Genomic DNA, 16,977 nt, shown 5'->3' with positions numbered 1-16,977 from the left:
AAGCAGGCATGTGGACCATTAAAGCCGGGAGGCCGTGGCTGGTTTGGATTTTATACCGGCCGTATTTCCTCCTGTCCTGAATTAAAGTGTTGCTCTTCACGTGATGGCACCGACTAAAGCAACAGCTTGTAGTGTTTTCCCCCACCACACATATTCCCACACGTGACCGTGATTTCCTTCTACCCCTCGCTTGAAACAACTTGAAAAACACTATTCAAGTTGACTAATCCTCTACTCTGAAGCTTTGGGTTCTACGAAACGAGCCAGTATTTCATCTGCCTCTGACGGAAGCATTACGTTCTGTATAAGGAGTTTACTTACACTGGGAGTTCCTGTCTTATTTTCTCTCTCCCGGAGTGCCCCTGAATGTAGCCAGAACACCTATACCCTGCCCTTGACCCAATGATCTCTTGTTATCTCTTGTTTCAGTACCTTCAGATGAAACATCCTACTACACGTTAAGTTAAATCTATCACCACCTTGATGATTCTCTCTGAACGTTGATGCCAGAATGATTTCTACTTTATACTCTTAATATAGTATTTACTTGTTAGGTCTTAAAGTATTTGAAGCAACCGGGCATCAGGGGAGGACATTCAGAGATCATCGCGACGGGGGAGGCTGGTGGTTCAGAGAGCGGCTTTGAGTCCTGGCTCATCCCTGACTCCCACTGGGTGACCAACAGCGAGTGATGTGGCCGTGTGTGCCTCATGCCCTCCCCTGAAATGTTGGGGTGGGGAGAGCGCCTACTCTGCAGATTGCCATGAGGACGAAAGGGCACGTTACTACATGAAGTGTAGCTTGTGTGTTCGTGTGTGTGCGCACCTGTGTGACAGCTCCAATGAGGAACTGAATTTTCAAGACTTCCTGCTACTCTCACACGCCTTCAAGAAAATTAACGCATTAATGAAGGCAACCCATACCTTGAGGCCCTGCAACCTGCTAGCCCATAGGATGCTTCTGCGACAGGAGTCTCGACAGGCATCGAAACAACAAAACTGACGGACCCTACGCTGCCTTTCGACTTTGACAACCACCTTCACTTCCCCCACCAACTGGTCTGAACATGCAGACCGGGCTTTGGACTCCAGACTGGCACCCAACTTAAACCAGCAGGCTCATTAGCATCCAATGTACCCCGGAGAAGGAATAGGTTTGACAAGGAACAATAGTTCAAATTAAATGAGCCTTGAAGATCGTGCTGAGATTTCTGGTTTGGCTTTCCATCATTTGTCTTCAAATGCTGAGAGTCATAAAGACTAAGACATTGAATAATGTTGAGTCACTAAACCGGATTCCAAGAGGATTGCCTCTCACCATTACTATCTTCCTTCTTCCCTCAGACACAACCCAGGAGCCTAGGTCGTCCACTCAGAACACAGATGCCAGGCCTCCTGCGTGCTGGTCCTCTTGCCGGCATTGCCCAGGGACACGGGAAGATGTGTCCCCTCGGCCCCAAGGGGACTCACTGTGTAGGGGGCAAGACAGGGAGACAAGCACTTCCAGCCCGATGAGATGTAGGAGGCTATGGGAGGGACACTATTTTAGCAACTTAAAAACCATCCAAGAAGAGGGTAGTTTGGGACATGCTTCATGGAAAACACCCCTGAGAAATATTCCGAGGTCTGGTGAGGACAAAAACCAAGTTCAATGCTTTTTTTTTTCTTTTTTCTTTTGTTGAGAGGGAGAGAGAGTGCAAACAGGGGAGGGGCAGAGGGAGAGGGAGAGAGAATCTCAAGCAGGTTTCATGCTGAGTACGGAGTGTGAGACAGGTCTTGATCTCTTGATCTCACCACCCTGGGACCAAGACCCGAGCCAGACTCAAGAGTCAGATGCTTAACCGACTGAGCCACCCAGACACCCTCAAGTTCAATGCTTTTAACTGAGGTTCAGTGTAAAGCAGTAACAAGGAAATAGAGAAATGAATGCAGGGGTGAGCGAAGATCAAAGGGAAGATCAAAGCAAGGGAGTTCAGATCTAACAGGATTTAGACCCTGCCTTAGGTATTTGCCCGTGGAAAAGTCACTTTCCTCTCTGGGCCTCAGTTTCCCCACCCGAAGACAGACATCTTTTCTTATCATCTTGAGTGGCTACAAGAATTAAATGAGAGGGGCGCCCGGATGGCTCAGGCGGTTAAGGGTCCGACTCTGGATCAGGTCATGATCTCGTGGTTCCAGCCCCGAGTCAGGCTCTGTGCTGACAGCCCGGAGCCTGGAGCCTACTTCCGATTCTGTGTCTCCTTCTCTCTCTGCCCCTCCCCTGCTTGCACTCTGTCTCTCTCACTCTCTCGAAAACCAATAAACATTAACAACAACAAAAAATGTTTTTTGAAGAATTAAATGAGGTATTGCAGGGGACAACAACAACAACAACAGCAACCCAGGCCCACCTGTACAGGACAGGTGGATCCTTCCTACACAATAATATTTGCTCAGTCAACGGCGCTTGATGACATCGGCCTGAAGAGAAGCCCGAAGGAACAATAATCGCAACAATTTAGGTTTTATAACAACGGGTCTGCTTACATAACTGTCACAAGTAATGAGAGAACCGCACCCTTCCCAAAGTTGGCCATAAGAAAAAAGCCCTCTTGGGTGCAAACAGGAAATTCTGCTGTGTTGATAGCCAGGCAGAGAGATACAGATGACAAGAAAAAAGCAGAATTAAAAGCATAAAGTGGCTCTTAATCTAATGTTTTTAAAGGACAGCCATTATGAGATAATTAGCCTTTGTGCCATCTTTAGCGAAGGACCATAAAGCACCATTCAAGTAAGAAAAGGCAGCAGGTGAAGCCGATTCTCAACACATGGGGTCGTGGAAATCAGCGGGGCCCGGTGGCCTGTGTCACCAGGATCCTCACGAATGGCTCCCTGCCAACCCACAGCCCTTCTGCCACTTTTGCCGAAATGGATGGTGAAGGAGGGGTAGCTGGGGATCAGCAACGGAGAAGGAGTAGCTGGGGATCAGCCGCGGAGAAGGGGTCGCTGGGGATCAGCAGCCAGCAAGGCAGGCCCCACCCCTCAAGACTGAAAGTGTAAAGAGGTCCCCGGACCAAGGCTGGGCGAGGCTGGGGAGGCTCGTGTGCACACAGCTGTTACCGGAGCTCTACAAAGGACAGGCCACTGGGTGGAGGTGGCTCTACCCGGGGAACATCTTCTTGGGACAAAGGAGAGCTGCCCATCTAAGCTCGAGACATCTGAACGCAAACATCAGCCTCCTCTCCAAGAAACAGAAATATCTCTATTTACAATAATGGCACTTTCGGGGCACCTGGGTGGCTCTGTCGCTTAAGTGTCCGACTGCAGCTCAGGCCATGATTTCAGGTTCGTGAGCTGGAGCCCCGCGTGGGGCTCTGTGCCGTCATCGCAGGGCCCGCTTCCGATCCTCTGGCCGCCTTTCTCTCTGCCCCCTCCCGCTCACGCTCTCTCTCAAAAATAAGTGAGCTTAAAAAAAATATATGTTTATAATAATGACACTTTCACTTCTCAACTCCACCGGAAACCCTCCCACACCCCTTCTCACCATGCAGGTCCCCACGTTCTTCAGCAGTCCTGCATCGATCTCCTGGACCAGGCGCGGGGGGTGCACAGCTCTAGAAGCGGGGGTTTGCCCCGCTCTCCAGGGAAGCTGTTTCCTGAGGGATGCGGCCGAACCAGCAAGTGATGACAGTAATGTCACCTGTGTGGGAAGGCACACTCCAGGACAACTGCAAAGGCAGGGCCACGCTAGGCTAAGGGAGATGAACACCCCCTCCCCAGGCAGCCCCTCCTCCCTTGGCTGCTCGTCCCAAGTGGGCTGGTGGCAGGTCTCGGTTCACGAAAGTCTCCCAGAAACCTAGAACGAGAGAACACCTGCTGTCTCAAGCAGTGCACATCACAAGCGAGAGGGGAAGAGAAAATGCACAATGCATGGGCGGTTCTCAAAGCTCTGGGCCAGATGTGACACGCGTCACCTGGCCTCACTGTCCTTGTGCACAGCAAGTCACACGGCCACGCCCACCTTCCAATAGGAAAAGTGCGACCCTCGTGTGTGTCCACGGGGCTACCACACGCACATTTATTCATCACGCGGTGGGGGGCAGCGGACAGCGAGGGCATCCAGGACACGCCTGTGACACGGCCCATAACTGGGGAGGATGGGGAGAGGGCAGCCGGGCACAAGACTGCACAGGGCAGAATTCTTGTCCACATTCCTGATTTATCTGGGGGAACGCGGGGTGGTGGTGCTATGGTCTGAATACGAGGCATTGGACGGAACAGCAAACAGCGAGCGTGAGGCTTGAAAGACGGGAACGTGGATGCCATGCTGCGGGGACTTGAATTTCATTCCTTTTACTATATAAAAAAAGACAAAACAGCCAAAGGAAAGCTAGCCTCTGATCACCCACCATGCACGTGAAACATCCTGTACGAATCACCACATTTAATCCCGACAACCCTGAAACAGAGGGGACTGGGGTCCTGCATTATTTCTTAGGTGCCACCCGCCTGCCAGGCACTGGTTCAGGCTGGTTCCCGGTTTGGGGGCTCTAGACAACACCTCTGTCCTCCTACAGTTTCACCTACTGAAACAGATGAAACATTAAGTAAATAAGTGTATAAACACGCATAATTAAAAATCACGAACAATATGTGACTTCTGGAGAGACTACCTTGCCCAAGGGGATGCCGCCGTGAAGCGAGGCGGCCGGGCACGGACCTCTCCCTGTGTTTCAGAGTCCTGCACTTAAACGCTGATACTGTAAATAATGGGGCTCCTTGGGATGTTCTGCACCGGGGGACAGGGCAGGGACCCGATTATGTTTTTGCGAAGTCTGCTTGGGTCAGGGGGAGAGCTTAACATAGAGAAATACTGCAGATTGCAAATAGCTGTAAAAGTGACGGAGCTGGGGAGGCAAATAAAAGTGAAACTGGAAGAATACAAGATGTGTGTTTCGGCTGAAGACAGCAATAAAAGAGACAGGACGCGGAACAGGATCAATTCCCGGACTACGATGTACAAACATGAGCGTAATAGTTGCTCAAAGGCTACAGGGACCAATTCAGGGTTACGCAGTTGATTAATTGTCCCCTCCCACTGTTTCAAATGTCTGTGTGCCTCCGTTTCCTCTTCTGTGATTCTGGCCCATGGCATGTGACCGAGTTTTTGGCTAATGGGACCTATAGGAGAATCCTGCACAGGCTTTTGAGAAAGATTTCCTTCTCCAATGAAAACAAGAGAGTCCCCCCACCTTGTTCTTTTTGTAAGAGCAGAACACTGAGAGAGGCCACCCCGGGGACAACCTCATGGCCCTCTCACCAGCTTGGGGGGGGGGGGGTCAGCCGGAAGGAGGAGGCAGACTGGAAGGTGAAATACTATCCTTACGGACATTCCTGATCTGCTTTTCAAACAAAATCAGCCTTACCAGCAAGAAAAGCTAACCGGGGCCACTCAGTACTGCATTATAGACATTTGGTCTGTACCAGGCTCTCAAATAGGTGTTTTACATGCATCATGTAACGCGACTCTCACCTCAAAAGTCCATGAGAAGCATAAACCCAGTGAACAGGTAAGGCGACTATATATAAGGTTTGGAAAAACAAAATCATTTCCCCCAAGTCAAATAATATACTCCTTTCTGGGGCAAAGGGTATCCTTTTGTGCCCAGAGTCACTATGAACTCTAGACTGGCCTGGCCCCAAGGATGCTCTCCCCTTGAGAGAGACTGAGGAGGATGGGTCCATCCCCCATGGAAATGGTGGGTTCCTATGATGTGTGTAGACGGGGCTTAGAGACCAGGGAGGTGTAACCATTTCACAGGGAATAATCAGGCAGAAGAGATGCCCCCTGAAACCCTCTTTACTAAGGGCTGATATTTAATGAAAGGCGATTTAAAGCCAACTCAAGAGCAAAAAACTCCCTTGCAGCCAGAGGAAGACGACGAGGGGCACCGTGGCCGGTCCCTCCACCAGACAGCACTGGGTGCCCCGGTCTTCAGTCTGTACCTGTGATTTTGTGCTGTCACTGAACTCGAGAGAGGCCCCAGCTTCACCTTTTATATCCCATTCTCCGTTCTTTCCAGGACCACCATTACAGCTGTGTGTCTTTCCCTCAAGGCCATGGACATTCAGTTGGGGTCCTGAGAAGCTTCGGGGAAAGGAGTGGAGGTGGCATTGACTGAAATGACAGCACTGGGATTTAGTCCGGGGCTCCCGAAGACTGCCCCGTTACAACAGGTCACGGCCTTCCACGTTCTTCAAACTCTGCTCTCTGCTTTTAATGGTTTCTCCGTCCAAGGCTGCTTCTCCAGTTCCTTTCTCTCCCCCTCCCTCTTGCCCAGGTCCCCCTCCTCCACTCGGTTCCTGCCCTCACATCTCCTTCCTTACCTTCTCTGCATTGCTGCTTCCAATCCCTTGGCCCGGAAAATGAAATAATAAGGTTGGTTTAAATTCTATAAATGAACACTCGAGAAACAAAGAGCAAAAAACTCAGTCTCCCCTGAAAACGACGCATGAGATCAGTCCTGGTCCCTGACATTCTAGATAGAGCCTGTATCGCTTCCTTCTGTCGCCTTAATAATGGATCTTTTTTGGTAACGTTAACTGTGAGTCAGGCACTGTGGGATGCTCGCCTTGCTTGTTTGGTTTAATGTGCACTAAGCGATCCTGTGCTATAATTGTAATTATGCCCATTTTGCAGATGCGGAGACGGAGGCTTAGCGATGAGAAGGAACTGGCCTCTCCTGCTGTTCTGCCGCGAAGAAGCACCCGTTGCTTTGTGGCTGAGAAGCAGCAAAAGTGGATTCTAACTAGATCCCTGGCTGGGTAAGCCTGGGCGCTAACTGTTGTGCTGTTTCGCCTATTTTCTGGCGCGCGCTGCAGGTAAATAAACACTGCTAGTGAGCAGCTCAGGTTAAATGAAGACTTAGTAATGTTCTATGAAACAGAAACGAATGACCTGGCCATGGGCAGTATCTCACTACTGAGGAAACCATAAAACTGCTTTGGAAAGTCCACGTGCCACGGAAGCCTTGTTAATTTCGCTCCCCACCAGGTTATTACCTAAAATGGAAACACAGCATTTTCACTGCCGTCCTCAGAGCAACCTACTCCAGCAGTCTTCAGGGAGCTTTCTGACTCAATTTATCACCTGAGGTCATCTGCTGGGAGGAGCGAGTCTGGAAGACCCTGTAACAGTTGTATTAGCTTTGGATTCGGCGGAAGGGGGAGCAGTGGCAGGTGCGGGTTTTCAAAGTCCAAAGTTTCCTTCAGTGGCCTCAGCGGAGCCCTTGTCTGGGCCTTGTCTTTGCAACCCCAGCCCTACGGGAATGTGCTCGGTGCAATATTTGACTGTATCCTGGTGGCCTCCCGGGGTTGAAACCCCGTCTTCCAGAAGTTGTTGGGAATAATCTGGTGCACGCTGTCACCACTTGGGAGAGAATCTGTCTCACTTATTAAATGCACTGAGAGATCTGGTTAGAGCCACAATTCTTTTGCTTCTGTGAGCAAACAAACAAGCTTGCCTTGGATTGATCGCTGCTTAGCTCACCAGAGAAAACAACCCCTCCTTTTCTCCTTGGACCACACCCCGGTCCAAGGTCAAGATTACATCACCTTCAATATTACTGTTCTCCCCTCTCTAACTTCTTAGGATTCTAGGACTTTCACCAAAATAATCTCTCAGAACAGTCCCCACGAGAATAGGAACGTTTAATAAAATACAGTTCTCCCAGTCAAATTTATATTTCATAAAACAATGGATAATTTTTTAATACTTAGTATCTGGGATACACCTATACCAAAACATGACAGGTTGTTCAAACTGAAATTTAACTGGAGGCCCTAGATTTTTACTTGTAAGATCTGGCAACTCTACACAAGAAGAATATAGGTTTTCTGGAGATTTTGCTAGGCATTTTCTAATGGCAATCTCCTGTAATTCTCATTAGAACGTTAACAAAACAGAGGCCCAGAAAACTGTATTTCTCAGGATGACGGTCGGTGAGGGGGACATCAGCCATTCAAACGGATGTGACTTCAAAAGCCACGTGCTCTCCACCACAACAGTAACTCCAAAATCTAATCCCAGAAATCTGTCACTGTCACCTTCTCCCTCCTTCCGATCCTGGACGCTGGGGAAAAAATACCTGGTGTAAGACATAATTTAAATAAAGTGCCAGCAAGTTTTCCGAAGGAGACGCCCAGTCCGTGCTCACTCCTCGCCACTCAAGTATTTATTTTTCTGAGCACAGCAAGGCAAGCATGCTTTTCATTTCAGCGGCATCCGCAATCACCTTTCTCCCGCTGTATTTAACTGCTGATACAGGACTCTGATTGACTCTCCTAAACTAAGGAGTGGAGACATTTACATGAAACAGCTTACTGCGCGTGTACCTAATCGGCAGGAATTCTAGGGGAAATTCAACAAGACACAAAATGCATCTCGGAAAGTGCTGAAATGGAAGTTCTTGACAAATAAAAGGAGATGCGAATGTTTTAAATCTAAATATATTTCTTCCTTTAAAGAAAATGCGGGCTCCTCGGTCCTCCAGGGATTTAAGGAGTCTCCACCTTGGGCCATCTGCTCAGTGCAGGTGGGGAATCATGGCTGCAAATCTGGGATCTGCCTCCCTCGTTCTGGGATCTAAGAAAAGTTGCCTCAATTCCAGACCTCAGTTTCCTTAAATATAAAAAAAAAAAAAAAAAATGAAGATGCTAAGAGCTCTCCGGCTCCCTTGAAGGGCTGGGTGCAGGAAAAACAACAACCACCAAAAAACAAAAAACAAAGGAGAATATGGGTATTATCACTCTACATAGAAGTAAGGAATTATCAGTGTCATGATTTTCTTTTTTTTCCCCATTTTTTTATTCTTTTTTTCATTCTTTGTATGCCAGAATGCTTTCGAACAGCCCAGATCTGTTCAGCAAAGGGTTCCTGTTAACCCGCTATTCACCTGGGCTGACCACATTAGGAATCCCTAACTTGGACAAATGACTCAGCGAGGGCTTGGGGGTCTATACAAAGGGTGACTCCGTTTTATCATCCTTCTTTGGCTTTTCTCTCCATGCCTCTCTCTCTTTCCTTAAATATTTCTTCCCCAAGAAGCCTTCCCTAGTTCCCCCGGAAAGAAATGTTGCCTCTTGTTTCTTTTCTGAGCAACCACTTGGAACCAGTAACACTGTTCTAGGAGCTGGTGGGAGAAACATGCCTGCATGCCAGATGTCTGCCCCCCTGGGGCACATGTTCTGATGGGGAGTCACAGAATAAAGCAAGAGAGCCTGAGAAGTTAACACGGTGACTCCAGATAAACATTACTGCTACAAAATCATGCTATGAGAGAAAAGGACTGCAATGAAAGGAATCAACACATTGATTGGAGGGAGGTATTCTCCAGGAAAGGTGTGTCAAGGGCCCAGGCAAAGCCCCAAGCACTATGCATTTACCCTCCTGTGTAAAAACATGCTAATTGATCTGACTGCCATACTCACTCTAAGTTCCTTAAGAGTAAGATCTATTTTTTAATCTTCTACACTAGAGTCAACATCAAAGCCCAGGGTAAATTTGGCAGAGTACGTATCAGAGTTTCAAAGGGCACAAGTACCTTTCACACATAGAAACAATTTTTAGAATACCTCATTTTGGGGGCACCTGAGTGGCTCAGTTCAGCGCGCAGAGCCTGCCTCTTTTCTTCTGTTCCCTTCTCTCTCTCTCCCTTCCCGGCTCATGCTCTCTCTCTGCATCCTCTGTTCCCTTCTCTCTCTGCCCCTCCCTTGCTCATGCTCTCTCGCTCAAAAAGAAACATTAAACAAAATTAAAATACTTCGTTTTTGTGATACAAAATGAACTTTCAGAAGGACACAAAATGTCATTGCCAGGTAAAGAAATTAAAGGTTCAAAAACATCTTCACTGATGGTGGGGTCCTGGCTTCCACCAGGCAGAGAAGCAGAGACAGAAAGGGTTCCTAGCACCGATCAGATGCTTGATTACAAAGGTACTGCATGCCAGAGTTCCAAGTGGCAAACCTCAATAGTTAAGGCGGACGTCCCACAATGCTTGCTCACTTTAGTTACCTACTCTTCTGTGATCATTTATTAATGTCTTCCACGCTGGTCTCCAATTTCCTTGAGGACTAGTCCTTGATGGGTTTTGTTCATTAATGGATTCCAGCACTTACTCCAGGGTCTGGCACCCGATAGACACTCAACAAATGGACTCAATAGTCGATTTCATTAAAATTAACAGTATAGTCTGGGGCGCCTGGGTGGCTCAGTTGGTTAAGCGTCTGACTTCTGCTCAGGTCACGATCTTAAGCTCCGGCCCCAAGTCAGGCTCTGTGCTGACAGCTCAGACCCTGGAGCCTGCTTCGGATTCTGTGTCTCCCAATCTCTATCTGCCCTTCCCCTGCTCTCTCTCTCTCTCTCTCTCTCTCTCAAAAATAAACATTATTATTATTATTTAAAGAGTACAGTCTGTTATCAGGGGTTTATCTGCAACAGCAACTCCTAGAATACGATCAAGGGTCTAAACTCCCACACCAACAATCTTTTATGTCAGATTATGACATTTCACTTTGATTACATTGAGTCAGAGACTGAACTTTGAGATCCCTGGCTACTGGCCTAAGGTATTAGCCTAGCACTCTGGCTTTTCGTATGGCCTTCTCCTGATTTCTCCTTAGCCTATCACTATCCAAAGGAGGACAGGTTATCATCCATCTTGCTTTAATCTGTCCTGTCCCCTGGAAGGTAAGTGCAAGGTCAAGGATTTCCACCTGTGTTATTCCCTCCTGTGCCACCAGTGAGTAGTGCAATCCTCGGTCCATGGCTGGAAGTCAGTACACATGTGTTAAAGGTCTAAATGTGATCATTGTAACTGCCTCTTAGGACAGGGAACAGGAACCGCCAAGCAAACGCTCCATGAACATGAAGGGTAACTCACTGGAATGCTGTCTACACAGCACGCCCGATAACACTTTTGCTTCAACATTCTGGGTAACTGATTGTACATAGTCTCATATTCCAACCGATTTCTTCTCTCTGCCCAGAAACCAGAGGCCATACACTGGAGGCCTGTGTGACAGACAGAAAGTCTACTTACAGAAGTGCTCTGTTTGGCCCACATGGTATTATTTTCTTAAAAAATCGACTCAACTGCGGGTACTTAAAACTCAGTAGATTCCTTGCAAAATGGTGAGCTTACAGCTCTTGGGAAAAAAAAAAAAATCAGATGTGGCTGGACAGGGCCAGAAGTCCTGGCCACCCCGATGTTGGGGCTGAGCTCCAGTGCCCAAACCCCACACTTCTCAACCAGGCACCGGCTAAGGCCTGTTTCACTCAGGCTGGTACTGGCCTGGCCTCGGAAGGCATTTGAACGTACGACCCCTGCTGGAAAGCTGCCAAAAAGCAGGCAACATGGAGGAAAAAAAAAAAAAAAAAAGTAAAGAAAAGATGCCAACTGGGATCTATTTCCATTATGTTCAAGCTATTCCTCGGAAGAATAATGTATTCATTTTTCTAGAACTCTGGTGGTACCACATAACCATTGACAAACTATGGCCCAGTAAATATTATTCTAACGGCCTGGAAAAGCTATGAGCTTAATTCCCTGTGGGGAGAGGAAGCTGAGAAAGCTTCCTGCCGGAGGCAGGCCTGAAGACGGATCGGGAGAGGCTGCACAAGAGCCGGTTACGATTGCGGCTAACTCAGAAAAAGGAGCTGCCTTGAAGACTAAGGGTTACCTCCAGGAATTGATGAGAAGCCGAGAAGCTAAAAAGCCAGGCTTGGAAAAAGAGAAGGAAGGAAACCTGGGTGCCAGGGAACATGTCAGGGTCATGCCATGGGAACAGAACCTCTGGGAAATCCTGAAATCTCCCGCTGCTGCTGACGCCACTTGATTCATGACTCACGGTGGTAAATGAACACTTAGCTGTCCTGACGTCCCTTAGCAAGTCCCTCAAGATGCCAGGTCCCAGGTGGGATCCTCCAATCGAGCCTCCGTTCAGGGCCCAGAGAGATGGACAAGGAGAAAGAGCGCCCCACCTCCCACTGAAAAGTCCCTCCAGGGGCACCTTCCAAAATGCAAAAGTCCACTGTGGGGCAGGAGGATCTTAGGTGGTGATGGGAGGGATGGGGCAATACGATCAGCGCAGCGGCACAGGATGAGAACAGACAGACCCGAACTCCAATCTGGAATCTTCTGTACCTTCAAGAAAACCAGTTAACTTTTCTTCTGATCTACACATTCCAAATCTCTAAAATAGAAATCATGCCATCTGTCTGTGCACAACACAGGGTTGCTGTGGAGATTCCGTCCAATCGTTCATTCAAAACTACTTGTCGAGCCATTTATTAAGTGACCAGGCCCTTAGCTAGGTCCCGGGGACAAATCTGGAACACCCACAATGCAACAGAGACCCAGTGCTTTATGCTGATGACAGATTTAGACAAGGGAGACCCAGCTCCGGTCCTGAAATTGATCATGTATTACTCTGCCCCAACTGATGCACTCATCTGCAACTCTTCTCCTTTTCTGATTAATCAATTTCAGCTCCCATCCTCGAAATATACATACATACATACATAGGTTAAGATACAAAATCCATTAAGTTACCTCTTAAAAAATACTCTAAAAAATTTAACTCTGACCCTGAAAACAAGAGACTAACGGTTCTGAGGAGCAGGGAGGCCTGGTGCTGACGAATTTGAGGTGATCACAAGGAGATACCAGCCCATTATACGAAATCCTCTCCCCCATTTAACCTTTAGCATATGTAATTGACACAGACATTAGCAATCTGTAATTAACATTAAAACAGACCAAATGAAATTTGCAGGAAATACATGGTAAGTAGCCCTGAACATTTTTCACCCTTGTTTCACAATTGCCAAATGCTCTGCACATACGTTTTCTCACTTTCTCATAAAAAATCTTTCAGCCTCTTATTTTTCAGAGGAAGAATTCAAGGCTCCGAGGGAAAGCTAATTTGCTTAGGGCCTGGGGCAAGAGGCGGCCTGCAAATCCCACTAGCACACTCACCACTCTCCCCACTTAGAAAAGGGCAGCTTCAGTAGGAAGCACTGGTTCATTGGTGGAGTCCAAAGAAGATACACCAAAATCACAGAGGACAACTTGGTCTATTCCAACACCCACTGAAAAGTTACTGCATTTGCTACATAGCAGCTAGAGCATTACAACTCTCCAGCTTTGTCTTCACCCCTCCAAGACTGTCTCTCAGAACAGGGATCCTGGCTTAGAGACAGGCCCCGGAGCCTGCTGTCTGAGCCCTGACCCTGGGACAGGCTCACCTACAGGATATCAATACGTTGTAGTGTTCTTCTCTCCAGTCTCTAGGCTCAACAGAGAGAACACGACTCACGACTCAGTACTCAAGGTGGGTGTGTGTTACCCTGGGTAGATGCCCTGGCAGGGGAAAGGCAGTGTGCACGGATCAAGCAATTCTACATCAGCCCGTCCGTACTTCCAGCCCCTTCCGGTCACTATCAGATGGTAATTCAAGGTAAGAAAAGCTTCCACATTGCTTTTCCCTTCAAAGAGCTCTCTCGGGGCTTTTCCAGTAAGGAACTTTCTTCTTTTGACAACGAAAGCACAAGCCTCAACTGTATTGGGGAGTCCAAGCAAAGGGTTCCTAAGCATCTACACAGTGCAAAGCACTGCTTTGGACTGGAGGACTTGTGGCTTCATACTAGGGGTACCAACAACAGAGCTTCGAGCCCTGGGATTTTCCCAATCCCATTTGCAAGTTCAAGGTACCACCTTCTCATCAGCTTCCCAAGCAAACAAAACAAAACAAAACAAAAAACCAAACCTCCCATTTTAAAGCTACAGTGCACCATACACCAGGCAGCTTGGGCCAATCCTCGCTCAATGCTGCTGTCCTAATTAACTGCGAGGACTTAGGAATGCTTAGTCACGAAGTTGTGAATCCCAGATCCCCATCAACACCGGCTGAGAGTTAGAGGGACCCACTGGAGCCCAGAAAGGCTCCTTGAGAAGCTGATCTTTCTCTTCTAGTTCTGGGGAAAACCTTATGTAACACAGTGGTCCATTTGAACATGTTACTTCTGCAATCTTATGGAAGTAAAAGAATGTAAGCCCTGGAAATGCAAAGAATAACGCGAGGATTTGCAGTTGAAGCGTCCATCTCCCGGAATTTCACGAGGTCAGGCTTTTCTACTTGCACCCAATCTTGCTGGAAACGAGAGTATTTCCAAACGCCAAAGGATGGGCTTTCTAAACACAGGGAGACAGAAGTTAGGTTATGTCCCTTCCTCCCCCACCCCCTTTTAAGACGGAATTCCTGGAATTAACCCTTGAGTGGAAGTTGGTAATTGCCTTTCAATGAAATTGGGTGAGATGTGGCTGCAAAGCGAGAACGCAAGAGTTAGGACCCAAAGGATCCTGCGTGCGCCCGGGCTGCAGCCACGAAAGCCAGCCAAACGACGGCGCCCGGACGCAGGGACTCCTCCCGGGACCGGCTCCCGTGGCGGGCGGCGGGCGGCGCAGCCGAGCCGGTGGTGCCCGGATTCCGAGAGCTCTGGCTGCGGGAGGAGGAGCGGATACTCTCCATCCTCACTTGGCTGTTCCTCGCGGCTGCTCCCTGCCAGCAGGGTACCGCTTCTGGGCGCGCAGTGCGAAGAGAATGGATTTGGAGTCGCCTCCCCAGAATCCCCCCAAAAGCACCTTCCTGCAAGTAGTGGCTAAAAATAGCCGGCGGATAACGCTGGGGGAGGAGCGAGACGCGCGCAAGGCAAGGCGAAGCGAGGCAAGGCTACGTCTTGTCCTGCACAGTGGAGGGCGGAGGAGAGATGCAACCCAGCTCCCGAGAGAGGGGCCTGAGCGCACGAAGAAGCGGGGACGCCCGCCAGCGAAGGGGGTGAAATGGAAGACGCACAGCGCCGGCAAACAACCGCGCAGCCAAGCGCACCCCCCACCCCGAGCCTTGCAACCCCGCTCCAGCTCCCGCCCGCTTCTCCATCCTATGCCCGGCTCTGGAAGCCGGCCCTCCGGCTCCCGGGACAGGCTGGGGCCAGAAGGGGGAGCAGCGCGCAGTCCGCCGGCTGGCTCAGAGAGCGCACCTGGAGATGTCAGGCTCGCCTAGTTGTGCCCCCGGTTCCGAGAGGGGGTCTTGTGCGCTCCCATCGCGGGTGGGCGCCCCGCCTCCCCCCACCCTCATCTGCCGCCACCACCCAAGGTGGTGCTCGAAATAGAAACAGAAGCAGAAAAAAATCGGTGAAAAGTACTATGAAAAAGCAGGACGGTGTAGAACTGGCATTCGGGAAAGAGATTACCTATGGTCCATCGCCTTAATCTCTCTCCGCCGGAACATCCCCGCCCCTTGGGAGATGTCCCGTGTCTCCTCCACTCCATCCAAATGCAAAGGCAAGGCAGACCTAGGTTTCCCCACCCGGGGTGCTCTCTCCAGCGACTGACTTTTGCTGACTGTATCCCTGCCCCAGTTCCCGGCCAGAGTGGTACCCGGGCTTTGCTGCGCGCTGCGCTCCGGCCGCCCCGAGCCGTCCCAGGGAGATGCGCTGGGCAGGAACTAGCCCCCTGGCTCTGCTGGGGGAGGATCCAATCCACAAAGTCAAAAACCCGAAAACCTGTCCATAAGGAAAAAAAAAAAAAAAAGTCCCTCGGGATTTGCAGAGCTGAGAGGGCAAGGCAGGAGGTGAGGATGAGAAAACCCCGGATCTCTCCTTCCCTGTTCCCCCAAATCCACTCCACTTGCTCCAGCCTCGACTCACCTTGGGCTCTGCGCTCGCCCTTAATCCGGGACGCCGGTGAGGGCACCCCGACGGCCCCAAGTCTTGCCACTCCCCAGCCTGGGAGGCCCCCGCCACAGGCGCGCGGCACTCACCTGAGCTGCGCCGCGGTCCAGCCGGTCCGGCGCCCGAAGTCGGCTCTCGGGCTGGGCCATGGGCAGCGCCGCGGAGCACCGGCGGCCGGCGGAGCGAGCCGGGAGGGAGGGGGACGCCTCGGGGCAGGCGGACGAGGCTGGGGCGCAGGCACCCACGGAGATCCAGCAGAGACGGCGGCTGGTAGCTGCCGGCGCGCCGGGGACTTTGCAGGCGGGAGGCTCGGCGATCAGTCCCGCGGAGGGGAGGAGCGGGAGGAGGAGCAGGAGCAGGAGGAGGGGACGGAGGAGGCCCGGCCCTGAGGGAGAGCGCGTTGGGCAGAGGAGGATCGCGAGCGCCCACTGCTGCCCGGCCCGCTCCGGTGCTGCCCCGAGTCGGGCCCGCTCCGAGCGGCCGCGCCGGGTTCTCGCCTCCCGCCGACCGGCAGCGGACAAGTGCATCAGGCCCCGCGGCGTGGCGGCTCCTCGGGTTTCAGTCCAGAGGGAGGGGACCCGCGCGGCCCAGAGGGTGGGGTCGGCTGTGGATTGGGTGACGCTGCCTGCGCCGCAAACCTGGGACGTCCCATCCACGCCCTCTCCCCCGCTGGGAAAGGCTAGGTCCGAACTCCAGCCTCCCTCCCGCCTTTTTCCGCACCCTCCAGCTCTGCACCGCCCCGGGGTCGGCGCCCCTCCCACGTGCGTCTGCACCCCCAGTTTCCTCCCTGGCAGGTGACCCACCTTAGGCCCCGCTTGCGCCGCCCTGGAGGCGGAGGGGGCCCTCCCCGGGAGCTCGCACCGCCTCCCGGCCGGGACGCCAGCGACCCGGGAGCCCCAGCCGGCGCGGGAATCCGCGCCCGGAGCCGGCTCGGTTGCGCGTCCGGGAGTGGATGCGGATTTCCCGGGAGAGCGCGGAGAATTCACCTCTGCTTTTGCTGGCGCCCCAGGGTTGCAAACGTCTGCTCGGAAATCAAGCAGGGATTCTCTGTCCCCTCCCCAGATCCAGTAGCTGGAGGTTTGGGGTGAGAATTCCACCAGCATCTCAGTAGTGCAACTTCGGAGTCACGGTTTCGAGGGGTGTGGGGCTGGGGTCCCCTTGCGGAGGCTGGATCGCCTCCCTGCCCCGCTTACCTGAGCCAAAGTAAGC

At 51.0% G+C, this 16,977-nt stretch overlaps 1 protein-coding gene across 5 annotated transcripts in view; it reads right to left on the bottom strand.

The window, feature by feature from the left end:
• The window catches only part of HS3ST1 (heparan sulfate-glucosamine 3-sulfotransferase 1), a 36,137-nt gene extending 19,880 nt beyond the window's left edge, over positions 1 to 16,257 (bottom strand). For 3 of the 5 annotated variants that reach the window (XM_045056584.1, XM_003985515.6, XR_006597229.1), the window contains exon 1: positions 15,858 to 16,257. The gene's annotated coding sequence lies outside the window, so the exon portion shown is untranslated. Of the gene's footprint in view, positions 1 to 3,522; positions 10,288 to 15,744; positions 15,768 to 15,857 lie in introns of those variants that run through there. The other 2 variants (XM_045056583.1, XM_011281965.4) reach the window with 2 other exon arrangements.
• Between the last annotated feature and the right edge of the window lie 720 nt (positions 16,258 to 16,977).

This window comes from Felis catus, chromosome B1, assembly GCF_018350175.1.
Source record: "Felis catus isolate Fca126 chromosome B1, F.catus_Fca126_mat1.0, whole genome shotgun sequence".
Classification (NCBI taxonomy): Eukaryota; Metazoa; Chordata; class Mammalia; order Carnivora; family Felidae; genus Felis; species Felis catus.
Note: the sequence above shows the minus strand (reverse complement) of the source record. Positions and strands in the feature narration are given on the sequence as shown.